This window comes from Oncorhynchus kisutch, linkage group LG14 (assembly GCF_002021735.2).
Source record: "Oncorhynchus kisutch isolate 150728-3 linkage group LG14, Okis_V2, whole genome shotgun sequence".
In the NCBI taxonomy this organism is placed as follows: domain Eukaryota; kingdom Metazoa; phylum Chordata; class Actinopteri; order Salmoniformes; family Salmonidae; genus Oncorhynchus; species Oncorhynchus kisutch.
Window position 1 is genome coordinate 26345841 of NC_034187.2, and position 14386 is coordinate 26360226.

Here is a 14386-nt window from a genome sequence, read left to right on the forward strand (position 1 = left end):
CTAGCTTTAATTTTAGACGTACAGTACGCTGTCAAATTCTCATTTGTTAAATCAACCAAAATATGTTTTTCATTATTATTCTTTTCCACAGTGCAATGAATCCGTTCATTTTATGAATACACAGAGCACATGATCCATTTCACTTTACGGCTTCTAATTTACTTAAATACGTTTTCATACATTTAAAATCTCTTTTGTGTTTGTTGTGAGATATTGATAGCGGACTTTAATTGAACTAAAGCGTGATAATGTTTATTTCCCCTTGTCCTCTTCTCTCCATTTCAGCTGTGAGTTAAAATCACCACAGTAACAATAACACTCATACAGTAGGTCAGCCAGTCACTGAGACTCTATTTGACACAGACATCAGGAAATGCTTGGTGCGCTGCTGATAGGGCAGTACTGTTGCAGATATTACATTACTCACGTCACTATATTCACAAGAGGCCTAATATCCTGGCTACGACATTGAGGAAAGTATACCTCCTCTCCGTTGGGTCAAACATCAACTTTTCATAAGAGCTACTGTAGCCTGAGCCCATACAGGTACAGCCACCCCGCCAGATACAGAGAAGAAGACACGTGGTAAAAAGGTAATGCCTCACCATCAGCTCAGATGACATGGACCATGACCATGTATTGCTGTTGCCTCAGGAACGATATGTCCTTCAGAAAGTATTCACTTGACTTTCTCCACACTTTGTGTTACAGCTTGAATTTAAAATGTATGAAATGTTGTGTCATGGCCGACACACAATACCCAGTAATGTCAAAGTGGAATTATGTTTGTCGATTTTTTTATCAAATTCATAAAACATGAAAAGCTCTCCCGAGTGGCGCAGTGGTCTAAGGCACAGCATTACAGTGCTTGAGGCGTCACTACAGACCCGGGTTCGATCCCAGGCTGTGTTGCACGGAGACCCATGAGGCGGTGCACAATTGGCCCAGCGTCGTCCGGGTTAGGGGAGGGTTTGGCCGTCACATTGCGCTCTAGCAACTCCTTATGGCGGGCCGGGCGCTTGCACGCTGACTTTGGTCGCCAGTACGTTTTTTCCTCCAACACGTTGGTGTGGCTGGCTTCCGGGTTATGCAAGCAGTGTGTCAAGAACCAGTGCGGCTTGACAGGGTCGTGTTTCGGAGGACGCACAGCTCTCGATCTTCGCCTCTTCCGGAGTTGCAGCGATGGGACAAGACTGAAACTACCAATTGGATATCACAAAAAGGGGTAAAAATGACATCAACAAAAAAGTACGAAAATCTGAAATGTCTTGAGTCAATAAGTATTCAACCACTTTGTTATGGCAAGCCTAAATACGATCAGGAATATAAATGTCCTTAACAAGTCACATAATAACTTGCATGTAATCAGTCTGTGTGCAATAATAGTGTTTAACATGATTTTTGAATTACTACCTCATCTCTGTATCCCACACATACAATTATCAATATTTAATCAGTATTTAAGATACTCTTTGATGGTTTAAGGGTTCTTTCAGAAGATGGGCAGGGAGTCTGATGTCCTAGCTTCAGGGGGAAGCTGGTTCCACCATTGTGATGCCAGGACAGAGAAGAGCTTGGACTGGGCTGAGTAGGAGCTGCCCTCCCATAAGGGTGGGAAGGCGAAAGAGACTAGAGGTGGCAGAGCAGAGTGCTTGGGTTGGGGAGTATGGTATGCAAGCTTCAAATGGAAGCCAGTGGAGTGTTTCGGGAGAGCAGGGTGACAGGAGAACTTGGAAAGGTTGAAAATCAGGCGAGCATTATGGATAAGTTGCAGGGGTTTGAAAGCACAAGCTGGGAACCCAGCCAACCACGAGTTGTAGTAATCCAGGCAGGAGATGACAAGTGCCTGGATTAGAATCTGCGCCGCTTCCAGTGTGAGGTAGTGTTGTACTTTATGGATGTTGTAGAGAATGAACCTGCAGGAGCAAGCCACAGCTTTAATGTTTTCAGAGAACGACAGGGTGTTGTCCAGGGTCACGCCATGGTTCTTTACACTCTGGGAGGGCGACACTCTGGAGTTGTCAACCGTGATGAAGAGGTCTTTGAACGGGCAAACTTTTCACTGAAAGAAGAGCAGCTCTCTCTTGTTAATGTTGATCTTGAGGTGGTGGGCCAACATCCAAGTTGAGATATCTGCCAGTCGAGCAGAGATGCGTGTCACCACCTGGGTGTCAGAAGAGGGGAAGGAGAAAAGTAGTTGAGTATCCGCATAGCAATGATAGGAGGGACCATGTGATGATATAACGGATCCGAGTGACTTGGTGTACAACGATATCATAACCTCCATCGATAAGAAAGAATACTGTGCAGCTGTATTCACCAACCTGGCCAAGGCTTTAAACTCTGTCAATCACCACATTCTTATCGGCAGACTCAACTGCCTTGGTTTGTCAAATGACTGCCTCGCCTGGTCCACCAACTACTTCTCAGACAGAGTCCAGTGTGTCAAATCGGAGGGCCTGTTGTTTGGACCTCTGGCAGTCTCTATGGGGGTGCCACAGGGTTCAATTCTCGGGCCGACTCTTTTCTCTGTATATATCAATGATGTCGCTCTTGCTGCTGGTGATTCTCTGATCCACCTCTACGCAGACGACTCCATTCTGTATACTTCTGGCCCTTCTTTGGACACTGTGTTAACTAACCTCCAGACGAGCTTCAATGACATACAACACTCATCCTGTGGCCTCCAACTGCTCTTAAATGCAAGTAAAACTAAATGCATGCTCTTCAACCGATCGTTGCCCGCACCTGCCCGCCTGTCCAGCATCACTACTCTGGACGGTTCTGACCTAGAATATGTGGACAACTACAAAATCTAGGTGTCTGGTTAGACTGTAAACTCTCCTTCCAGACTCACATTAAGCATCTACAATCCAAAATGAAATCTAGAATTGGCTTCCTATTTCACAGCAAAGAATCCTTCACTCATGCTGCCAAACATACCCTCGTAAAACTGACCATCCTACCGATCCTTGACTTCGGCGATGTAATTTACAAAATAGCCTCCAAAACTCTACTCAGCAAATTGGATGCAGTATATCACAGTGCCATCCGTTTTGTCACCAAAGGTACATATACTACCCACCACTATGACCTGTATGCTCTCTGGTGCAGTCTGCTTTCCACCAGACACTGAGAGATTAATCACAATTTCAGCAGGACAATAACCTAAACACAAGGCCAAAAGTGGAGCTGCTTACCAAAAACACAGTGAATGTTCCTGAGTGTCCGAGTTACAGTTTTGACTTAAATCTGCTTGAAAATCTAAGGCAAGACCTGAAAATGTGATGATCAACATTTCATTTGACAGCGCTTGAAGAATTTTGAAAAGAATAATGGCCAAATGTGGCACAGTCCAGGTGTGGAAAGCTCTTAGAGACATATCAAGAAAGACGACCAGCTGTAATCTCTGCCAAAGGTGCTTCTACAAAGTATTGACTCAGGGGTGTGATATTTCTGTATTTTATTTTCAATAAATGTGCAAAAAAAAATTAAAAACATGTTTTCTCTTTGTCATTATGGGGTACTGTGTGTAGATGGGTGAGAGAATAAAAACAATTGAATCAAGTTAGAATTCAGGCTGTAACACAACAAAATGTGGAATAAGTCAAAGGGTATGAATCTATTCTGAAGGCACTGTATGGTCAGCGTCACGGTCAATCAACCACTGATACAGGACTTAGAGAGAAACCCGCCTGGCTTTATGGTAACTCAATAACGAGGATATTATCAAAGGCTATACAGATGGCTAGTGGCTAGACGAGACACCACGCAGTAAATGTTTATGTGTTACTCATCCTCAAAGCTCTCCTCTTTCCCCAAACCCCTGTTTCTCTAAGTCCATCATAACAGGTTTTTTCTTCCTCTTCCTCAATCCTGGGATGAAGGGCAGTTAAATTTAATCGTCTAGAAAATTTGGTCAGGTTTTTTTTAATGGTTGCAACTGTAACCTACTTAACACTCCTTGAAACTTTCTGCTATTCTACATGTGAGTGGTTTAGAGAGTAAGCGAGATTGGCTCATCGTTCGATAGAGCTGTGAGGATTCTGCTGATGACATTTCCATTAACAACCGCACATAATATGTTTATTGATCCCGTTAACTTGGGCCTTTAAGTTCTCCCTTCCTCACACGGGTTCATACAGGCATGGAGGCGTTGGGGGTAGGTGTTTATAGATTGCCTATACTGTGAATGCATTGGGTCAGTAAGTTGCGCTGACAACGCATGGGATGGAGGCAGATCTGAACAGCAACATGACAACATTTCACAGTGAATTACAAAGACAATACTTTGGATCATTACTTTGTGATAATACAGTATGTTGTACAGCATCATCATAAAGAAGAGGGCTACACAGTCAATCATTGAGGTTTTATAACATAGGCTAATAATCCTATTGCTCTGCTGTACATTCTCTGACTGTTGTAGATGGAGGCATGGATATTAACACGTTCACTGTTGTAGCCGTCCGGTCATAGAGCTTGCATGCAATGAGTCCATTGCATCAACTAAATGTCACACACAGCCTATCATCATGAACCCAGACATGAATGAATCCAAGAACAATGCAAGAGCACCTTTCATATTTCCTGTGATTGTGCACATTCAGCTGGTCTGGTATTAACAGATAGACAACTCAAATCAAATCAAATTTTATTAGTCACATGCACTGAATTCAACAGGTGTACACATTACAGTGAAATGCTAACTTACGAGCCCCTAACCAACAATGCAATTAAAAAAATAGGAAAATAATAAGAAATAAAAGTTACAAGTAATTAAAGAGAAGCAGTAAAATAACAATAGCGAGACTATATACATGGGGGTACCGGTACAGAGTCAATGTGCGGGGGCACCGGTTAGTTGAGGTAATATGTACACGTAGGTAGAGTTATTAAAGTGACTATGTATAGATGATAACAACAGAGGGTAACAGGGGTGTAACAGAGGGAAGGGGCAATGCAAATAGTCTGGGTAGCCATTTGATTAGGTGTTCAGGAGTCTTATGGCTTGGGCGCTAGAAGATGTTTGCAAGCCTCTTGGACCTAGACTTGGCGATCCGGTACCGCTTGCCATGCGGTAGCAAAGTGAACAGTCTATGACTAGGATGGCTGGAGTTTTTGACAATTTTTAGGGACTTCCTCTGACACCGCCTGGTATAGAGATCCTGGATGGCAGGAAGCTTGGCCCCAGTGATGTACTGGGCCATACGCACTACCATCTGTAGTGTCTTGTGGTCGGAGGCCGAGCAGTTGCCATACCAGGCAGTGATGCAACCAGTGCTCTCGATGGTGCAGCTGTAGAGCCCTGAGGATCTGAGGATCTATGCCAAATCTTTTCAGTCTCCTGATGGGGAATAGGTTTTGTCGTGCCCTCTTCATGACTGTCTTGGTGTGCTTGGACCATGTTAGTTTTTTGGAGATGTGGACACCAAGGAACATAAAGCTCTCAACCTGTTCCACTGCAGCCCCGTCAAGGAGAATGAGGGCATGCTTGGTCCTCTTTTTAGGCTGTCTCGTCGTTGTTGGTGATCAAATCGACCACTGTTGTGTCATCGGCAAACTTAACCTCGCTAGAGGGTGTGGGAAATACACATTATAAAAATTCATGAAACATACAAGTGTTATACATGGGTTTTCATCCAAAATTCAGAATGCTGCCCGCTACCCTAGTGAAGTTAATGATGGTGTTGGAGTCGTGCCTGGCCATGCAGTCATGAGTGAACATGGAGTACAGGAGGGGACTGAGCACACACCCCTGAGGGGCCCCTGTGTTGAGGACCAGTGTGGCGGATGTGTTGTTACCTACCCTTATCATCTGGGGGAAGCCTGTCAGGAAGTCCAGGATCCAGCTGCAGAGGGAGGTGTTTAGTCCCAGGGTCCTTAGCTTATTAATGAGCTTTGAGGGCACTATAGTGTTGAATGCTGAGCTGTAGTCAATGAATAGCATTCTCACATAGGTGTTCCTTTTGTCCAGGTGGGAAAGGGTAGTGTGGAGTGCAATAGAGGTTGCATCATCTGTGGATCTGTTGGGGCGGTATGCAAATTGGAGAGGGTCTAGGGTTTCTGGGATAATGGTGTTGATGTGAGCCATGACCAGCCTTTCAAAGCACTTCATGGCTACAGAGTGCTATGGGTCGGTAGTCGTTTAGGCAGGTTACCTTAGTGTTTTTGGGCACAGGCACAATGGTGGTCTGCTTAAAACATGTTGGTATTACAGACTTGGACAGGGAGAGGTTTAAAATGTCAGTGAAGACACTTGCCAGTTGGTCAGTGCATGCTCGCAGTACACGTCCTGGTAATCCATCTGGCCCTGCGGCCTTGTAAATGTTGACCTGTCTAAAGGTCTTACTCACATCGGCTGCGGAGAGTGTGATCACACAGTCTTCCAGAATAGCTGGTGCTCTCATGCATGTTTCAGTGTTATTTGCCTTGAAGTGAGCATAGAAGTAGTTTAGCTCGTCTGGTAGGCTTGTGTCCCTGGGCAGCTCTCGGCTGTGCTTCCCTTTGTAGTCTGTAATGGTTTGCAAGCCCTGCCACATCTGACGAGCGTCAGAGCTGGTGTAGTACAATTCGATCTTAGTCCTGTACTGATGCTTTGCCTGTTTGATGGTTCGTCGGAGGGCATAGCGCGATTTTTTACAAGCTTCCTGTTTAGAGTCCCTCTCCTTGAAAGCGAAAGCTCTAGCCTTTAGCTCAGTGTGGATGTTGCCTGTAATCCATAGCTTCTGGTTGGGGTATGTATGTACGTTCACTGTGGGGACGACGTTATCGATGCAGTTATTGATGAAGCCAACGGCTGATGTGTTGTACTCCTCAATGCCATCGGAGGAACATATTCCAGTGTGTGCTAGAAAAACAGTCCTGTAGCTTAGCATCTGCTTTATCTGACCACTTTTTTCATGATCTAGTCTCTGGTGCTTCCTGCTTAAATTGTTTGCATCTAAGCAGGAATAAGGAGGATAGAATTATGGTCAGATTTGCCAAATGGAGGGTGAAGAAGAGCTTTGTATGCGTCTCTGTGTGTGAAGTAAAGGTGGTCCAGAGTTTTTTTCCCTCTGTTTTCACATTTAACATGCTGATAGAAATTTGGTAAAATGGATTTAAGTTTCCCTTCATTAAAGTCCCCAGCTACTAGGAGCACTGCCTCTGGGTGAGCGTTTCTTGTTTACTTATGGCGGAATACAGCTCATTCAATGCTGTCTTAGTGCCAGCCTCTAACTGTGGTGGTATGTAAACAGCTATGAAAAATACAGATGAAAACTCTCTAGGTAGGTAGTTTGATCTACAGTTTATCATGAGATACTCTACCTCAGGCGAGCGATAGCTTGAGACTTCCTTAGATATCGTGCACCAGCTGTTATTTACAAAAATACATAGTCCGCCTAATGTCACATGTCTGTTAATTGGTGGTGAATTAGATCAAATTGTGAAATTGTATATGACCAGGTCTGCTGATTAACTCTAATCAGGTTAGCCATGGTGAAAAAGGCATCACAGACCTAGGATATGGTTAGTGAAAGGGTTCCTATCTGTGGGACAGGAGTGCAGCAAGTGGAATAGCTACAGAAAAGGAGTTGGTTGCATTAGCACAGGTGGAACAGAGATGTCCAGGAAACACAAGCAGCCAAGGATCTGGTCCATAAATATCAGTATATCTGTAGACCAGAGAGAACATGGACAAGGTCATCCAGCACCAGAGGAACAGGATAACTCTTAACTCTTTCCACAGGGTCTGTAGATATTCCAACCAAATCAGGACATACTAGGCTATGTCAAAGATGGAGTCCATTAGGAAAACATCTGAGTGTTAATGCATTTTCACTTGGCAAATAGACAATGCAGCAAGTCCTATCCCATTGCTATAGCATTTGACTGCAAATGTGGCAGCTAATGGCCTTTCCTACAGTACCTGCTGACTGCAGGGCAGACCTTTGATTACACAGTAACAATTGCGATGGTCACAGAGGGTGGGTGGGTTCTACTGCTGCTGGTGGGTGCATGGACGGGTTATTTACGAAGTCATCAAACTCTGGACAATTTCATCATGGGAAATAAACAACCTGGGTCACATCCTTCACTGGTGAAATATGTCATGTTGTCTGTGAGTAAAACACCCAGACAGAAATACTTACAAATCAAGCAGGAGATGCAGAGTAAACAACCTAATTTAACTTCGTGCTTGGATGCTAAACTTCTAATTATTGTGCAGGTTTTCCTTCCAAATTACAAAATGCACAGTGGTGAGGCCTTGTTCGGATTTAAAATAGCAACTATTGAAATTAGCTCAAATATTTAATTCAGTTCATAGATTCAAAAGAAAAGTACATTTGATACAAATGCTGTATTTAAATAACGACAAGATGGTATATTTTTATCCATAGGCACTAGAGTTTAATCATATCCACACTCACCTTCAGCAGCTACTTTCTGGATAGGACTCCACTCTGTCACATCAGATTCACACACATGATTATCCCATAATTGTCACGTTCTGACCATAGTTCTTGTGTGTTTTCCTTGTTTTAGTGTTGGTCAGGATGTGAGCTGGGTGGGCATTCTATGTTGTGTGTCTAGTTTGTCTATTTCTATGTTTGGCCTGATATGGTTCTCAATCAGAGGCAGGTGTTAGTCATTGTCTCTGATTGGGAACCATATTTAGGTAGCCTGTTTTTGTGTTGGGATTTTGTGGGTGGTTGTTTCCTGTCTTTGTGTTCTCTGCACCAGATAGGACTGTTTCGGTTTTGCCACATTTGTTATTTTGTATGTGTTCATGTTTAGTTTTCTTATTAAAAAAACATGAACTCTAACCATGCTGCATTTTGGTCCTCCTCTCCTTCCCAGGATGAAAGCCGTTACAATAATCAATCACAGGCTCACAGAAATTAGATGCTGCTTTGAAAAACAGATTCCTCTCCCCTATACTTGCTGATGCAGGGTTTGATGAATGAATCAGGAGACGGATTAATGTAACATTTGACCGTAATAGTTTTCCTGTGAAATGAATCACACCAGGTAATTCAACAGAATGAAGTACATGATCGACATGGCGATATATGGGAAAGTCCTCTCATTCTGCGCTAATAATTTAGCTGTGTCTGAGACCCAACACCCTCCCCCCTCGCGCACACACACAGATTTAAAAACAATTGTGATTTAATTGTTTTTATCTGGCACAGCCGCCCATAAAGCATGTCCACTAAGGACACGGCATGAGGGCCAGGAGGTCTCCTGGGAAATCTAACAGTTTGTTTGGCGGGAAACAGGAGACGTAAACAAATGGAAGCCCAGGCTGGATTTACTGCTTCCTGATCCATACATCTCTCTGGTCAGACAATCCCCCAATCTCAGCCATTGCTCATCCTGACAGGACACACCACAATGGGAATCAGAGAGACTAACCTGGAGGATCACCATCACCTCTGCTGGGACTGCTCTATTCTCTGTCATGGAGATGCGATATGGTTACACTAACTCTATTTATTTAGTGATAGCCTACACAATATCGTAATTATATCCACCACAGTACTTCATAACGGCTGACGATATCTGATGTTTAATCAGAAACAGATGAGACACTGTTCACTTTTGTGACCTATTGTGTTTAAACTGTCGTACAATACCAGGCCTAAAGACAAGCAAGGATTGTACAGTCCCTCTGTGGTTCAATCACACCCCCCCACCCCTCGGCTCATCTGTTGTTGTTTAGGGAACGAGAGATGTTTGATTACATTCCCACATGCTTCGTCCTCTTCAGGGAGGACCCCTACACCACCTAAGCGGTTTAAAAACACAGATTTATTGATCTACGCAATTATTTCTTGCATCACCCATCTGGATCTACTGAGATGTGGTCTCTCTACCACACAGGACTCTGGGTATCATGTCACAATGTGAGATATAGTTCATCTTTGGGAGCCAGTCCCCTCCCCAAAGACCCAACAAGGGAGTCCTTTATATAGATTTTTTAGGGGATAGATCAGCTTTAATATTGCAGATTGAAGCTTCCATAAATGTAATTGTCTGCATAATTTCCAATCCCCCATATATATTTTTGTAAATATATACAATTGAAATCAGAAGTTTACATGCACTTAGGATGGAGTCATTAAAACTTGTTTTTCAACCACTCCACAAATTTCTTGTTAAGAAACTATAGTTTTGGCAAGTCAGTTAGGACATGTACTTTGTGCGTGACACGAGTCATTTTTGCAACAATTGTTTACAGACAAAGTATTTCACTTATAATTCACCGTATCACAATTCCAGTGTGTCAGAAGTTTACATACACTAAGTTGACTATGCCTTTAAACAGCTTGGAAAATTCCAGAAAATTATGTCATGGCTTTAGAAGCTTCTGATAGGCTAATTGACATCATTTGAGTCAATTGGAGGTGTACCTGTGGATGTATTTCAAGGCCTACCTTCCACCTCAGTGCCTCTTTGCTTGACATCATGGGAAAATCAAAATAAATCAGCCAAGACCTCAGAAAAAAATTTGTACACCTCCACAAGTCTGGTTCATCCTTGGGAGCAATTTCCAAATGCCTGAAGGTACCATGTTCATCTGTACAAACAATAGTATGCAAGTATAAACACAATGGGACCACGCAGCCATCATACTGCTTAGGAAGGAGCGTTCTGTCTCCTAGAGATGAACGTACTTTGGTGCGAAAAGCGCAAATCAATCCCAGAACAACAGCAAAGGACCTTGTGAAGATGCTGGAGGAAACAGGTACAAAAGTATCTATATTCACAGTAAAACGAGTCCTATATCGACGTAACCTGAAAGGCCGCTCAGCAAGGAAGAAGCCACTGCTCCAAAACCGCCATAAAAAAGCCAGACGACAGCTTGCAACTGCACATGGGGACAAAGATGGTACTTTTTGGAGAAATGATGAAACGAAAACAGAACTGTTTGGCCTTAATGACCATCGTTATGTTTGGAGGAAAAATGGGGAGGTTTGCAAGCCGAAGAACACCATCCCAACCGTGAAGCACGGGGATGGCAGCATCATGTGGTGGGGCTGCTTTGCTGCAGGAGGGACTGGTGCACTTCACAAAACAGATGCCATCATGAGGAGGGGAAATTATGTGGATATATTGAAGCAACATCTCAAGACATAAGTCAGGAAGTTAAAGCTTGGTCGCAAACGGGTCTTCCAAATGGACAATGACCCCAAGCATACTTCCAAAGTTGTGGCAAAATGGCTTATAAGGACAACAAAGTCCAGGTATTGGAGCGGCCATCACAAAGCCCTGACCTCAATCCCATAGAAAATGTGTGGGCAGAATTAAATAAGTGTGTGCGAGCAAAGAGGCCTACAAACCTGACTCAGTTACACCAGCTCTGTCAGGAGTAATGGGCCAAAATTCATCCAGCTTATTGTGGGAAGCTTGTGGAAGTCTACCCAAAACTTTTGACCTAAGTTAAACAATTTAAAAGCAATGCTACCAAATACTAATTGAGTGTATGTAAAACTTCTGACCCACTGGGAATGTGATGAAAGAAATAAAAGCTGAAATAAATCCTTCTCTCTACTATTATTCTGACATTTCACATTCTTAAAATAAAGTGGTTATCCTAACTGACCTATAACTGGAGATTGTTACTAGGATTAAATGTCAGGAATTGTGAAAACCTGAGTTTAAATGTCTTTGGCTAAAGTGTATGTAAACTTCCGACTTCAACTGGATATGTACATATATACAGTACCAGTCAAAAATTTGGACACACCTACTCATTCCAGGGTCTCTTTATTCTTACTATTTTCTACATTGTACAATACTAGTGAAGACATCAAAACTAAGAAAGAACACATATGAAATCATATAGTAACCAAAAAAGTGTTAATAATTTAAATATATTTTGTATTTGAGACTCTTCAAAGTAGCCACTGTTTGCATTGATGACAGCTTTGCACACTCTTGGCATTCTCTCAACCAGCTTCATGAGGTAGTCACCTGGAATGCATTTCAATTAACAGGTGTGGCTTGTTAAAAGTTAATTTGTGGAATTTCTTTCCTTATTAACACCACCCATATTAGATTTCTATTTGCCATATTATTAAACTGTGCTGTGAGGTTTCACAAATGTTCTGAACCTTTCTATTCTCAATAGTTTTAACAGATTGTAAATTACAGATAAATATTTCTGCTAAAAGTATTATGTTATTGATCTATTGACTATTACAAGGGAGTCCTATCCAATGGGGTGGCTGTGGTCTTCACTGTTCCAATACTGAATAATGAAACACATTTCTGTTATTATAAAAAAAAAAGACAATATCTACATAAAATATTCACAAAAGGTTTGCCTCATGGCTTTTTCAGTCTGATATGAATCTAAAGAGAAAATGTACAAAGAGCCTAAAATAATGGCTTCAAAGATAGAAGTACATCAAAACGTTTGGCATCAAATAAAAACAAAAGATATCCAATACCTCCATTTCCCACCATATTTTGCATTAGTATGCCACCACTCAAGCGTTCAGCTTTTATATTACACATTCCTTTGACTGTAAAGCTGGGCTATTGCTTTAATTCCCCAGATCTAAGCATTTATTTTACTGTGCGCTAATAAAAACCCAAATTCATCTGCAAATGGTTGACAGTTTCCCCTCCAGGAGATATGTGCTCAGCATATGGTAAAAATCCATGAACATTATCCAGCAATATTAATTTTTATCACTGATGAATCCCAACCTCATGCTGCTTTCAGTTCCAATATGATGGCTCCAATACTGTACCAAAAGGGGGGGAAATACAACCAAGAAGCAAACACACAAAATAAACACTAAACTTTCAGCTCACACCACCTCAAGCATATCTGACTCCTGTCAGTGTCTTGTTTTGTATTTACCATTCAAAGTCAATTCAGTGGAATCTTCAATAGTGTCAATGGCCTTCTTTTGCTTGATGGTACCCAACTCTACAGTGACCCGATATGGGTCCACAGCCAGGTCCTCACAACCATGTCTACTACAGTATGAATTTACAGCACGTCTGTAGAAACATCATTTTCCTGTTTGTTAAGAGGCAGCTGGTTTGGACAACCATTCATCTTCCCAAACACAGTGATTCCCTTCAGGGTAAATTGGATTGGAGTGACAGTTTCTCTGGAGAATGCTGCTCGATTCATTATTTCCCAAGGACTCTTTCAATGGCATTATTAACTAAACCCAAGAATTCATCCTCCCATTTACTACTACAGTACCACTACCATACAGCTCTACACATGGGTTGGATAGATCTCACTTGATTCATTCTTTGTCAAGAGGGTATAGACCATGACAGGTGCTTTATAGCACCATGGACCTCACTAAACCCACACATTGATCTGCTCCAGTGTCTTTTCACAGTGGATTGGATGGGATGAGAGGACTCAGTGCACAATGTTCAGGCTATCCAGCTTGATTGATCCTTTGTCAGAAAAGCTTGCACAATCACAGGAAAAACCCTCTCCACTCCAATGCAACATGGAGTTGACTAAACCCAAGCGTCCATCTTCCCAATCCACTTCACACCCGCTGCCCCAAACCGACCATGTGGGGTTTGGATGGATCTGGCTTTATTAACTCCTTGTCAGAAGGGACTGATGCATCAGATGAGATAAACCCTCCATCCTGTTACTGGTGAATGATAGAAGAGTCCAGCTAATTCTCCTGGTCCATTCTACTGTATGGAGGTCATCTATATAGCTACATAGATTACTGTATAAAGTCATAACTCATAGAACCAGACACTGTCACTCTGGGCCCTTGTCTGAATAATAAGTACTCAATATTGGGGCCCTGGCTATGTGTAATCATGAATCAGATTGATGTAGCTCTGATATTAACCCTCTCATATTCTCACTGAACCCCAGAGTCAATCTGATTCAGAAGGCAGTCAAAGGGGAATAGGGAGTCATTTGTGTTTGGTGTGATGGGAGTCTCTGACTGTATGCTTGTGAAAGGAACATTTGAGGGGAGCAGCGCTTGTGTCTGTTTCATCTGTTAGAAACAATCTCTTTCTGACTTGACAGCCATTTACAGTCTCTCATTGTACGCTGATGTATGATGATGTCACCCTATAAATGCAATCATGAAGGTGTGTGTGTTGAGTGCTGCTCTCCAGCTGGCTGAACGCAGGCCGACAGTACAGTGCTGTTCAGTAGGACATTAGGTCTGCGATAATTGCATCCATTCTCTGAGGTCACCTGAGGCCGCTGAGTATTAGGATGGATGTGTATTACTGGTAAAACCCACTGAGGTATATATGAACTAGAGACAACATCCAAGACGTTTTCAACGTAATCTACTCACGTTCGCATACACCGTTTCGTGGTTGCTGCCACCTTTCTATATCCGGTTTTACTGGGATTACTATGCCTGCACACTGTGCA